The sequence below is a fragment of the Thamnophis sirtalis genome, unplaced genomic scaffold (genome assembly GCF_051295495.1).
Source record: "Thamnophis sirtalis isolate CommonGarterSnake01/CBP01778 unplaced genomic scaffold, rThaSir2_p1.2 scaffold_9, whole genome shotgun sequence".
Classification (NCBI taxonomy): Eukaryota; Metazoa; Chordata; class Lepidosauria; order Squamata; family Natricidae; genus Thamnophis; species Thamnophis sirtalis.
The window spans coordinates 28,185,539-28,199,997 of NW_028261389.1; positions in this window are offsets into that span (position 1 = coordinate 28,185,539).

Here is a 14,459-nt window from a genome sequence, read left to right on the forward strand (position 1 = left end):
AGTTATAAAAAGAAAATATATGGAAATACCATTTTCAAATATCCCAACAATGTAAATACTGCTCTTGCATAACCTCTCCTACCCCAAATGTATTAATCTCGAATTACCAGCAGTATCTTTTTTAAAAAGACAAATTTTAAAGGAATGTAGATAAAATCCCCCTAATTAGCTTGTCTTCTTACTTGTTGGACATGATGCTACTATTCCTTGTTTCACATTTAAATATATTACCGTAGCGTAATTTCAAAAGAGCTCCTTGCAACCATATTATGCTCAGTGTGAAATGGTCACGAAATAGAAAGAACTGAGGAGTATCTGGACATCCTAAGAAGTGGCATGCATAGTCACAGGGTTACCAACCATGTTCTTTGAAGATATTTCGTTTCTCATCCAAGATCACAGATAAACCTCCAAGTGCTTCAATGACCCTCTAAAAGGATGCAAATGACCAGTTGTCTGCAAGGAATAGAAATCCTTCCATTCCCCACTATCCTGTCAGAGCTGAAGAAAACTCCTTGGATGAGAAGTGAAACGTCTTCAAAGAAAAAACAAGAAAGACCAGTTGCTTCCTGAAAAAGCATCTTTAGAACAACCATGACTTGGATGACTGAGAATCTCCACAGATAGTTTTTGGTACTTATCATATCTCCCGGAACCAGTGGTGGGATTCAGCCAGTTCACACCTATTCGGGAGAACCGGTTGGTAACTTTCTGAGTAGTTCCGAGAACCGGTTGTTGGAAGAAATCTCCTTTTGTTTTTTTCCACTTTGCAGGGCTAATCCTGTAAGGAAGGCAGGAAGGAAACATTCTGGTGTTGTTTCTAGCCTAATCGACCTGCTTACAGAAACTGCCTCTCCGGTTAAACCTTATTACATTGTAACAGCTAAGGTGAAACGTCCATCGACCTGAGTGACCTTGAGTTGGCCACGCCCATCCAATCACATGACCACCAAGCCCCACCCATATGGTCATTAGGGCAGAGAACCAGTTGTTAAATTATTTGAATCCCACCACTGCCCGGAACTAAATAATAATGAGTACTGAGGTACCACTGTAATATGTTAATATGAAAAAAAAATAGCCTTCTGATATTTAATGGATTCCAAATACAATCCTGTCCAAAAGTTTGAGAATGGTTGGAGACCACTCTCCATACTGATTGAATTAGAATAACAGACTGGAAGCTTTAAAGGAGGGTGGTGCTTGAAATCATTGTTCTTCCTTTGTTCACAATGGTTCTCTGCAAGGAAACACGTGCAACCATCATTGCTTTCCACAAAAAGGGATTCACAGGCAAGGATACAGCTGCTCCTAAGACTGCACCTACATCAACCATTTATCGGATCATCAAGAACTTCAAGGAGAGAGGTTCAATTCTTGTGAAAAAGCTTCAGAGACCCAAGAAAGTCAAGCAAATGCAAGGACCGTCTCCTAAAGGTGATTCAGCTGTAGGGTCGGAGCACCACCAGTGCAGAGCTTGCTCAGGAATGGCAGCAGGCAGGTGTAAGTGCATCTGCATCAGTGGTGGGTTTCAAAATTTTTTACTACCTATTATGTGGGTGTGGCCTGTGTTTGTGGCCAGGTCAGAATAGCTTGATGACCAGGTGGGAGTGGCTCAGGGGTGGGTTTCAACCAGTTCGTATTTCGTATTTCGTATTTCGTATTTATTATAATTTATAGGCCGCCCTTTTCCCTGAGGGGACTCAGGGCGGCTTACAAAACGCGGGAAAGGGGGTACAAGACAAAAAACATAAGACAATACATAATTTTAAAAATGGAGCACAACATTCATTCATCATTCGGGAGGGGACAAACTAGATTTTTTATCCCCAGGCCTGACGGGATAGCCAGATCTTGAGGGCCGTGCGGAAGGCCTGGGCTGTGGTGAGGGTGCGAATCTCCACGGGGAGATTGTTCCATAGCGTCGGAGCTGCAACTGAGAAGGCTCTCCTCCGCGTAGTCGCCAGTCGGCACTGACTGGCGGATGGAATTCGGAGGAGGCCTACCCTGTGCGATCTGATGGGACGCAGGGAGGTAATTGGCAGAAGGCGGTCTCTCAAATAGCCAGATCCACTACCATGGAGCGCTTTGTAAGTGGTAAGTAGGACCTTGAAGTGCACCCGGAGACCAACAGGTAGCCAGCGCAGCTCGCGGAGGATCGGTGTTATGTGGGCGAACCGTGGTGCGCCCACGATCACTCGCGCGGCCGCATTCTGGACTAGCTGAAGTCGCCGGATGCTCTTCAAGGGCAGCCCCATGTAGAGCACGTTGCAGTATTCCAGCCTAGAGATCACAAGGGCTCGAGTGACTGTTGTGAGGGCCTCCCGGTTCAGGTAGGGCCGCAACTGGCGCATCAGGCGAACCTGAGCAAATGCCCCCCTGGTCACAGCTGACAAATGATGGTCGAAACTCAGCTGTGGGTCCAGGAGGACTCCCAAGTTGCGGACCCTGTCTGAGGGGTGTAAATTTTGTCCCCCCAGCCTGATTGATGGAACATTAGCCAAATTTTTGGGAGGAAAACACAACAGCCACTCGGTCTTTTCCGGGTTGAGTACCAGTTTGTTAGCTCTCATCCAGTCTTTAACAGCCTCAAGGCCCCGGTTCATCACTTCCACCGCTTCATTGAGTTGGCACGGGGCGGACAGATACAACTGTGTATCGTCCGCATATTGGTGGTATTTTATCCCGTGCCTTCGAATGATCTCGCCCAGCGGTTTCATGTATATGTTAAATAGTAGGGGGGATAAGACCGAACCCTGCGGCACACCACAAGTAAGGGGCCTTGGGGACGATCTCTGCCCCCCCACCAACACCGACTGCGACCTGTCCGAGAGGTAGGAGGAGAACCACTGCGAAACAGTGCCGCCCACCCCCACCTCCCGCAGTCGTCGCAGAAGGATACCATGGTCGATGGTATCGAAAGCCGCTGAGAGGTCAAGGAGAACCAGGATGGAGGCATAGCCTCCATCTCTGGCTCTCCAGAGATCATCGGTCAATGCGACCAAAGCGGTTTCTGTGCTGTAGCCGGGCCTGAAGCCAGACTGGAAGGGGTCAAGATAGTTAGCTTCCTCCAAGGTACGCTGAAGCTGGAAGGCCACCACTTTCTCAACAACCTTCCCCACAAAGGGGAGGTTGGAGACTGGACGATAGTTGTTAAGAATTGCTGGATCCAAAGACGGTTTCTTCAGGAGGGGTCTCACCACCGCCGCCTTCAGCGCGGTGGGGAGATGCCCCTCCCGAAGAGAGGTGGTAACAACCGCCTGGATCCAGCCTCGTGTCACCTCACTGCTGTTGGCAACCAGCCAGGAGGGACACGGGTCCAGTATACAGGTGGAGGCACTCACAGCTCGCATAGCCTTGTCCACATCCCCGGAGGCAACATCCTGAAACTCAACCCAGAGATGGTCTGCCAGATCATTCCCCTGTGTCTCGGCTGGATCTGCAAGAGTGGAGTCCAGGTCCGATCGAAGCCGAGCAACTTTGTCCGCCAAGAACTGTACATACTCCTCAGCCTTACCCTGCAAGGGGTTCTCCGTCTCCCTCCTATTTAGGAGGGAGCGGGTTATCCTGAACAGGGCGGCTGGGCGGGACTCGGCGGACGCTACCAAGGAGGCAATGTATGATCTTTTGGCTGTTCTTAGAGCCCGAATATACTCCTTGGTGCAAGCTGTCAACAGTGCCCGGCTCGACTCGGACCTATCAGACCTCCACAGGTGCTCTAGGCGTCTCCTCCGGCGCTTTATCTCACGGAGCTCCTCGGTGAACCAAGGAGACCTCCGTGGGCCGCTGACCCGGAGGGGCCGTAGTGGCGCAATCCGGTTCAGAGACTCCGATGCTGCCGAGTGCCAGGCAGCAGCAAGAGTCTCCACCGAACTGTGGGCGAGAGTATCTGGAATAACCCCAAGCTCCGTCTGGAACCTTACTGGGTCCATAAGTCGCCTGGGGCGGAACCACCTGGTCGGTTCCTCCTCCCTACGGTGGGGGTTTGGCCTCCGGAAGTCTAGCCTCAGTAGGCAGTGGTCTGACCACGACAGGGGAATGATCTCATTTCCCCTCAGACCAAGATCATAACTCCACTGCTCCGAAAGAAATACGAGGTCGAGCGTGTGACCCGCTGAGTGAGTTGGGCCTCGAATTACTTGGGTCAAGCCCATGGCTGTCATGGAAGCCATGAACTCCTGCGCTCCATCAGAGTGTTCACCGAGCGAAGGCAAATTGAAGTCCCCCAGAACCATAAGCCTAGGGAACTCAACTGCCAGCTCGGCTACTGACTCGAGGAGCGAGGGGAGGGCTGCTGCAACGCAGTTGGGAGGCAGGTACGTAAGCAGCAAACCCACTTGACCCTTGAGGTCCAGCGTCACCAGTAGGGACTCACACCCGACAAGCTCCGGAGCAGGGATCCTATCGCGGCGGTCCCTGCGAACCGGTTGGTCGGCGAACCCGGAAGTAACTAACTTCCGGGAACAGCGACTGGCCCACCCGCCCGCCCGTGCTCCTTACCCAGTTTTGATGAGTTCTGCGCTTCCACGCATGCGCAGGATGCATACAGCGCCTGCGCGATCCTCCAGGAGCAGCTGGAGCATCACACAGACGCTAGTATGCATGCGTGCACCACGCGCGTGCACGAGGATGCCGCCGGCCCCGTTCCAACCGAACCGGTTGGAACGGGGCGAGAAACCCACCCCTGGAGTGGCTGGACAGACATGTGACCAGGTGGGAGTGGCTTGGCTGTCATGTGACTGGGTGGCAGTGGCTTGGTAGTCACGTGTCTGGGTTGGAGTGGTTTGGGGATCATGTGACTGGGTGGGCATGGCCAATTTAGTCGCCCATTTTGCCAATTTAGCAGTCCATTAAGCAATACACAGCAGCCCCCTTTTCTATTCTTTCTAATACTGCATGAAGTTTTTGCTCTAGGTTTTTTTTTACTAGTGGGGAGAGGTTCGCAATGCCTGGGGATTTCTGGGAATTTGTGTCAGAGGCACTAAAATAACCATGATGATATAAGGTCTACTGCTGCAGCAGGAGGTTGGACTAGATGACCTCTGAGGTCTCTTCCAGCCCTGCTGTGCTGTTTCAAAGCATCCTCTGAAGCAAACCTCTAGTGTCAGGTTTGTGGTCCTTCCTTCCTCTCCTTTTTCTTTCTTTCCCTCCCTTCCTCCCTCTATCCATCCATCCATATCACATTCACCTTCCCTTCCTTTTTCTCCATTCCCTCCCTTCCTCCCTCCCTCCCTTCCACTATTGATTAGCTTAGCCTGAGCAAGGATAGCTAGCCACACTTTCAATAAGCTCTCAACTCCATGCCAGAGGTTTGCAAACTTGGCAACTTGAAGACTTGTGGGCTTCAACTTCCATAATTCTCCAGCCAGCAAAATTGAATTCTGGGAGTTGAAGTCCACAAGTCTTCAAGTTGCCAAGTTTGCAGACCTCTGCTCCATGCTCTTGGGGATCCCCCAGGATTTCTTTTTTCTTTCTCTCTTGAACCCCCCCCCCCTGCTTTTATTCCCAGGGAGTTGCAGGGAGGCTTGCTAGTCTCCCCACTCTATTTTGGGCCTTGCAGGCCCCCCTGAAGCCTGCTTGGAGCCAAAATGGGGCTGGTGGGGATCCTGGAAGGGGCAGGGGAAGGGAAGGTTGTGAGCCTGGTGGGCATGGTGAGAGTGTGTGTGCAGCAAGCTGTGTGCCGGGGGGGGGGGGCGCTAGAGAGACTTGTAGGCAGGAGGAGGCAGGCACCACATGGCAGCTTAGACAGGGAAGCCACCCGGAAGGTGAGGAGTGACTGGGGCGGGCGGGGGGGCGGAGCATTTGCACTTAAAACAGTCTGCGCATGCGCACAACAGTAAAAAGGGAAAAATTACATTTTTCCATGAAGATTTTTTTCTGCACATGCGCAGAACAGAAAACCAAGATGGCGACATACCGATACGGTCACGTGTCTGCAGGAGTTACTACCTATTCGCCCGTACTGGACCAAATAGGTAGAAACCCATCTTTGATCTACACGTACAGTGAGGCAAAGACTTTTGGTGGATGGCCTGTTGTCAAGAAGGGCAGTAAAGGAGCCACTTTTCTCCAGGAAAAACATCAGGGACAGACTGACATTCTGCAAAAGATCGAGGGATTGAACTGCTGAAGGTTGGCTTTCCATTTTCTCTAATGAATCTCCTTTCCAATTGTTTGGGGCATCCAGAACAAATCCTGTCTGTAGAAGAAAAGGTGAACACTACCATTGGTCCTGTGTCATGCCAACAGTAAAGCATCCTGACCAGGGGTTCCGGCAGGCACTCCTGATGATTTGCTCCTGTGCACTCTGTGTTTTGTGCATGCATGCTTGATGCACACTGTGTGTGCATGCCCAGTGCAATTAAAATTGTTCTGTGCATGTGCAGAAGCAAAAAGCAAGATGGCGGCCTATGGCAACCCGGAGAACCTGTTTGGGGGCGTGGCAGGCCTGGGTTTCTGCTAGTTTCAATGACCCAGGCCACCAAACCAGTACTGGTTCAGCCGAACCAATCCAAACTGGTAGGAACCCACCACTAATCCTGAGACCATTCATGTGTGGGGTTGCTTCTCAGCCAAGGGAGTGGGCTGACTCGCAGTTTTCCCTAGGAACACAGCCATGAATAAAGAATAATACAAAAACATCCCCCAAGAGCACCAGGAAATTCCCCAGATCTTAATCCCGCTAAGAATGTGTGATCAATCCTCAAGAGGCTGGTAAACAAACGCCCATGAATTCTGACAAACTCCAAGCATTGATTATGCAAGAAGGGGCTGCCATCAGTCAGGATGTGGCCCAGAGGTTGATTGACACCATGCCAGGGCAAATTGCAGCGGTCTTGAAAAGGAAGGGTCAACACTGCAAATATTGACACTTTGCATAAACTTAATGTAATTGTCAATAAAAGCTTTTGACACTTATGCAAATGCTTGTACTTATACTGCACAAAGATTTTCCAACACTGGAGCAGCAGACTTTGTGAGAATTAATAGAATACAATACAATAGAATAGAATACAATAGCAGAGTTGGAAGGGACATTGGAGGTCTTCTAGTCCAACCCCCTGCCTAGGCAGGAAACCCTATACCATTTCAGACAAATGGCTATCCAACATCTTCTTAAAGACTTCCAGTGTTGGATCATTCACAACTCTGGAGGAAAGCTGTTCCACTGATTAATTGTTCTGTCAGGAAATTTCTCCTCAGTTCCAAGTTCCTTCTCTCCTTGATTAGTTTCCACCTATTGCTTCTTGTTCTGCCCTCAGGTGCTTTGGAGAATAGGTTGATCCACCTCTTCTTTGTGGCAAACCCCTGAGATATTGGAAGACTGCTATCATGTCTCCCCTAGTCCTTCTTTTCATTAAACTAGACATAGCCAGTTCCTTCATATGTTTTAGTCTCCAGTCCCCTAATCATCTTGGTTACTCTTCTCTGCACTCTTTCTAGAGTCTCCACATCTTTTCTACATCGTGGCGACCAAAACTGAATGCAGTATTCCAAGTGTGGCCTTACCAAGGCATTAGAAAGTGGTATTAGCATTTCACGTGATTTTGATTCTATCCCTCTGTTTATGCAGCCTAGAACTGTGTTGGCTTTTTTGGCAGCTGCTGCACACTGCTGGCTCATATTTAAATGGTTGTCCACTAGGACTCCAAGATCCCTCTCACAGTTACTACTATTAAGGAAGGTACCACCTACACTGTACTTGTGCATTTCGTTTTTGTTGCCTAAATGTACAACCTTACTTTTTTCACTTTTCTAACTTTGTGTCATTCTCAAAACTTTTGGCCAGGATTGTATATGCTGAGATGCAAGTTTTAATAATGAAATTTGCTGCTCCAAGGATATAAACAAGATGTTAGTCTCCCTATAATAGTATGTTTGTCATATGTTAGTAAAGGGCTGGAAATGTTTGTTTTTTTCTCAATGCACTTTGAGAGTTCTTACTGCAGCAATATTTCCCTCCCCTATCTCAGTTGCTTCTAAGAAAAACCAGCCAAGCTAAACATCAAAGTGTAATATAATTAAGGAGGTATTTTTAAGTTTTAAAAATATATTGACCTTTTCAAAAAGTTGTGATGTTTGTTGCTTGAAGAACATTGACGCTCATGTGTGAGCTCACACATTTTGGTTGGCTGCAGTTCTTGGGAGGCAGAGGAAGCGGTGTGGGTGGTGGAGGGTGTTGTGGTCCCCATATGTGTGAACTATAGGCGAGTTTTGGAGTTAAAACAGATAAAAGTGGAAAGCAACTGAATTGTGGTACGAAATGTTGGCCTATCAGCTTGGTGTTTGCATCAGTGACCATTCCGCTTTTTCTTTTAGCAGCTCATCTGGTCACCTCAACCTCCTCCTCCTCCAGCCGCCTATAGGTTTTCTTCTAAAACTCAGAAATAATGGGGGCCATGTTCAAAAATAAGTAATCTATGTGGAGAGGAAAGTTATTTTATGTAACTTATTTATATCTTCCTGGATTCTCTCTAGCCACATTTGGCCAGATTAAGATTCATCTTTTTCAAGCTAACTGTCTGCAGCATTATCGGCTACTATTTGGGTGCTACTTGGAAACAAATAAGCAATAATCTGTTTTCTTTGGTATATGCTTCCAACAGTTCCTCCTGGTTATCTGGCTTTCCCAACCCATTGCTTTCCCCAGATGTTTTAGGACAACAGATCCTGGCATGGGAAGAACCTCCATTGCTGTTTTTAACTTAGTATTTACATGCATAACAAACCATATTGTCAGAATTATTGATGAGTCCAGCAACATCTTTCACTATGTTTATTTACAATGAAGGTCACAGATTGTTTCCACTGCTGGTGGCTAATTCATTTTTTTCTTTTTGTTATTGTATGAAATAGTAATTCCCTATTCTTTATAGCTAAAAGGTTAGTCAATTCTGAAGTGGGTTCAGCTACTTCTTATAGAATACATAACTTTCTCAGAATTCCCCAGGTTCTCTTGAAATTCTGAGACCCTCAACACATCTTGGGAGTTGGGAGAAGCTGCCTATAGGAATTTGGAATAGGGCTACCTTTCTTCCAAAGTAGGAGAAGGTGATCTTGTGGATGTATCATATTTAGAAGTAGGATATTGGTTATGATGATCCAGCATGTCTGTCTGTCTGTCTGTCTGTCTGTCTGTCTGTCTGTCTCTGTCTCTGTCTCTGTCTCTGTCTCTGTCTCTGTCTCTGTCTCTGTCTCTGTCTCTGTCTCTGTCTCTGTCTCTCCCTCTCTTTCCCCCTCCCTCCCTCCCTCCATCTCTCTATCTCTCTATCTCTATCTCTAATCTATCATATATCTTAATATATTTAACCAACATTCTAAGACAAAGGAAAACCATACAACCCATGTGGAGCTTGGCTTCTAAGAAAAAATAGAGTAGCTGAAGTTTGGTCTAGAAATTTTGCCTCCAGATAGGATATGGTATTTCAAGGTCTACATTGCAATGAATCACTTAGAGTTGCACCTCCTATATTAACAGAATAGACTGAATGGGATATGCTCTTCATATACTACTTGACTGATATTCCCAGTAAATGGATGTTTATATTTTACTTCTGGTCAGTTGTACAGGCCACTATTACACACACTATATTAGAAAAGATACTGTTCTTCCTAGCATTGCTCCTTCTGTTTTTCTTTTTTATTCGTTTTTTTTCCTCATAAATAAACTCTTCATAAATACCATTTAAAAAAAATGATACTGTAGCTGTGGATGCAAAGAAGCATTTAGCTCAATGTGGGAACCACTTTATCCAATTCTGTTCAGGTCTGCAAATCATGACAAGATATTACCTTTTTCTTCAAATGGAAAACCATATTAAGAGAGCTTTGTTCAAAGATACCTGGGGTGAAAATATGTGTTAATCTATACTGAATCATTTTCAATCAATATTTGGGTATTTACTGATTATTATATCTTTCTTTTTCTATATAATGCTTTTGTATCATGCTTTCTTTTTCTTTCCTTAATTTTTGAAAAAAAGAATTAGGATAATTCTTTTAAGTGGCTTGGAGGCACCAAATTCAATTCTAGGGCGTCACTCATTTCTAGAACATTTCCTCAATAGACCTGTCTTGCAGACTTTAAAAAGTTTTAGCTTTTATTTATGACTAATAGAAAGGATAAGTTTTTCTGAATGTATTAATTCCAACTTAATTTAAAACACATGTCTCAATTCCTTCATTTTTATTGGTTTTATTATAAAAATTGAATACCATGAAATACCACATTAGCAGCACATGGTAACATACCATAAATAACAACTAAAACATTTTATTTTTATTTATTTATATATATATATATGAATAAGGCAGTGAAAAGTAAAGTTTCTTCCTCCCCAATTACTTTTAACTATTTTTCAATTAAAGGTGAATTTGGTTCCCCATATCTTCTAGCAGTTGGCTTTCTCTTATTTCATCTCATAGTATGCTTCATGCTATGATTAAATTGCATCAACTACTCTCATATCTTGTATTCTAACTAGCACAACAATAGGTTCTTTATTCTTTCCAGTCTTCAAAAGGAAATTTCATGATTGAAAAGAATTGCAATGCCAGAAAACTTTTTTAAAAGAATATTTTACCCCACCACCAGAATGGGCCTTGTACAAAATTTACCGAGCTTTCCAGATGCATCCTGGGGATGGCTCAAGTTTTGCTTCTGTATCTCTACTTGTTGGTAGAATCATCATGGTTTTGATTGGTTCCATTCCTGCCAACTGCTGCTTGAGGCAATGAATCCATCGCTATGTGGATTTGATAGAATCTGCCATATACTGTAGGTATAATACAACATAATGTATAATGAAAACCCTTCCATTCCCCACTGTCTTGTCAGAGCTGAAGAAGCTTCTTGGATGAGAAGTGAAATATCTTCAAAGAAAAAAACAAGAAAGTCCAGTTGCCTCCTGAAAGAGCACCTTTGGGACTATGCAACATGTTTGAAGGATACTAGATTGGGAAAGGCTGTCCTAAACCATAATATAGCAGTATACTCATGAATTTTTGTTAACATCAAATACAGGTGGTTCTCAACTTAACAACAGTTTGTTTTGTATTATCACCTCCTTTTCTAATTCTTTCTCCAGCTCAGGTACTGCACTAGAATGGAAGAAAAAGAAACACTCAACATTAAACTAGACCCTTTAAAAATTCCCCTTTCAGACAGATGATGCATAGAAATGAGAAACTGGATAGATGGACTTATAAGGCCTCTATTCACCATCAAGGCTTTAGCGGGGCATAGTATTCAAGCAGAACCTTCTGTAATGCCTCAACAATGCAAAAGTTCAGTGCTGTGCATAGAACAATCAATCAAAAACACCCAATTCTTATTTTGTACAAACTGGCAGTATCTTGATTAGTATCTACTGATTTCTGTTTTCAAGACACAATAATAAAATATAGCATGTTCTTGGTTTGCTTTTGCTACTAAGACAGCAGTAGCAAGAGCAAAATGCAGTAATTTGAGAATAATAAAAAATGACACATTGGCTAGATTTGTCCTTGCAAATTCTAGAGCAGTTCTAGACCAATTTTCCCTTTCTGGATGTGACAATGACTTTGGGGGAAGTCACCTACCTATTTGGTGATCTTCTGACCTGGATGGCTAAAGTGGGGAACATAGTACAGGACTAGGTAGGAGTAGCATACAAGGTTGGCAATATAGAAAAGTGTAGTTGTTTTGGACTTCTTTTAGAATCACAGAATTCTTTATTGGCAAGTGTGATTGGACCCACAAGGAATTTGTCTCCAGTGCATAAGATCATAAGAGTACATATAAACAGCAAGTACTAGGTCATAGATCATAATAAATAACCATTGATAAATCATAACAAACCAATAGGAGAAGATAGTGGGACAGATGAGAGGATAAGAAAAGATACATTCCTCAGATATGAAAGGAATCCAATTGTCTTTTATTGCTTTGCAGGATTTAGAAAATAAACTAAGAGGAAAAGGAAGAAAAATGGTGGATCTTTCACTTTCGATTTTTGAAGAATATGTGGTAATGTGTTTTTGTTCCCGTAATAAAGAGACCTACATCGTTGTGGTATACCACTATGCTTTTAGTTGCACACAATTTATTTACCAGGTGCTTTCTTACTGGCTCCTTTAAACTGATGTTGAAACCACAAATCACCAGAAAAGCTGCAATGGTTGAAAAAGCTGGTCCTGAATATGATCAGAATAAGAATTGGAAGGGACCTTGGAGATCTTCCTAGGCTCCTGCTCAAGCAGGCAACCCTATATTATTTCAGACAAAAGGTTTTCCAATTTCTTCTTAAAGAGATCTCTTAAAGCGATCACGCTAAAGCAAAGGTGGCAAAACTTGTGGCGTCATGTTGCTGTCGTGTGATGTTTCACAATGTTTTTCCCCTTAATGGAGCTGGATTGGGCATCCAGCCTGCAGGCCACCAATTTGACATCCCTGCTCTAAAGCATGCTGGTTGGGCAATTCTGGGAGCTGAAGTCCACTCATCTTAAAATTAATGTTGAGAAATTTTACCATAAATGGCAATTTAATTGAACTAAATGGCTCAGATCTGGATACATAAGCCCCTTCTTATATGTACTGTATTATCACCAACTGCGGTATTTGGAACAGAGTACCAAATAATGGAACACGCTTTTAGAATCCATATGTTCTATTAAAAACCAATTTGTTACTGTATTTCATTTTAATTTTTGAACCTCAATTCTCTCAACTCAAAGGCAAGGGCATGATAGTCAAGCCATTACTTCCCCCATTTAGAAACTGTTACTGAGTGGGAGGTTAATAAATCTTATAAGAAAGGTTAAAATTATTCAAAGAATCTGGAACTGATTACTGCCCTAGTAATAGAATATAAGACCAAATAACAATAATGCAGATTGATTAATTAAATATTTTTACATTCTTAATATAAAAAAAGTTTTCTATGAGACCCCAAATTTTACTGAAGCCAAAGAGTTCAGAAAGGGGATATTTTATTTTATTTTTAATCTAAATTATACAATCCTGTTTTTCCACTAACTCTGTAGGATCTATTATAAATCAATATAGATTGGATATTATTTAGACAGAGGGTAGTGGCCCAAAAGACATTTAGCTCAAAACATCAGAACTTTTGAGTCCTTCACAGTTGGTTTTTATGTTTTATAATCCCAAAACATTGAGGTTCAGTTCACATTACACTTTTATTTGTGGTTAACCATGATCTATTTATTAATATTTTTAGGCTTACATGGCAACTGAAGTATAAACAATATGGCTAAGGATGTGGTACATATACAAATATAAATCAATTTCCTTTAGAATGAAATTAGTGATTAAATTGATTGATTTAATCCCAATGTTATATTTTGGCTTCACAACCCAAAGTCAGACTCTGTCTTCCGATTATATGGGAACATATGAGTACTTGCACGTATGTATTCAATTCATCATACTATGTGTAGGAATTATAGTTAATAATCGCATTTTAACTCAGTACCGGAATGCAGCAAGTCTTTACCTTATTGGCTAGAACTCACAACTGGTCTATTATGGATTTTAACAATAGAACTACTATCTTGCCACATGTATTGTGCATATTATACTCACTCCATCGGATCCCTGATCTGGCCATTTTCTAATAGACTTGCTAGAAGTGACAGATGGATAAAATAACTTGAAGAAGACAGCCAGTCCAGGCTGTTCTTGAGATAGCCGTGTTTGGCCTACATTAGGTGTAAAAACCTAACCACTTCTCTTCCAAGAAGCACTTTTTTTTTTCAAAAACTACCTCTGTATGTAGATTTTTTATTAGATCAAAAACCTGTAGGAAAGAGGAAACCACACAACGGGGTCAATATTTAGGGCCAAAATAAGCACATTACCACCAGACACATTTTGTCAAGACACCCTGCATAAATAGCATGTTCAGTTTCTTGAATGTTGAAAAGACAGTTGACCTACCTATCATCTTATCCCATCCCATATCATTTATTTTATACAATTACAGTGCCGCCTCAATTGCAGGACTCTGGTGGGATGGATGGATAAAGGGAAAGGGAGAGGGAGGTTAAGACACCATGCTAGAGACTGTATCCTGCCTTAGGCACAAGCCCAGCTTGGACCAACTGCTTTCTGTCAATCCTAGGAAACAGGTAATGGCAAACTAATTAAGTCAAGGAATCAAGACAAGTCATGCATATTTGATGCTAAAATCAGACCACCTATTCTACCTATTTTATATAGGTAAAAAGAATAAACGTACATACATAGTGGGATTGCCAGTAGCATATCTGATTTCAAACAAAGCACAACTCTTAGCTGGAGCCTATGACAATTTTGTTTCTTCAAAAAAGAAAGAAAAAGTTTATTAAAATGAAGCATGTTTTCCTAATGCTTTTATTTTCTAACATTTAATACATAGATTATAAGTCTTAATATGGCATGAGTTGTACATGACAATAAATTTCACTAGTACTTGGAT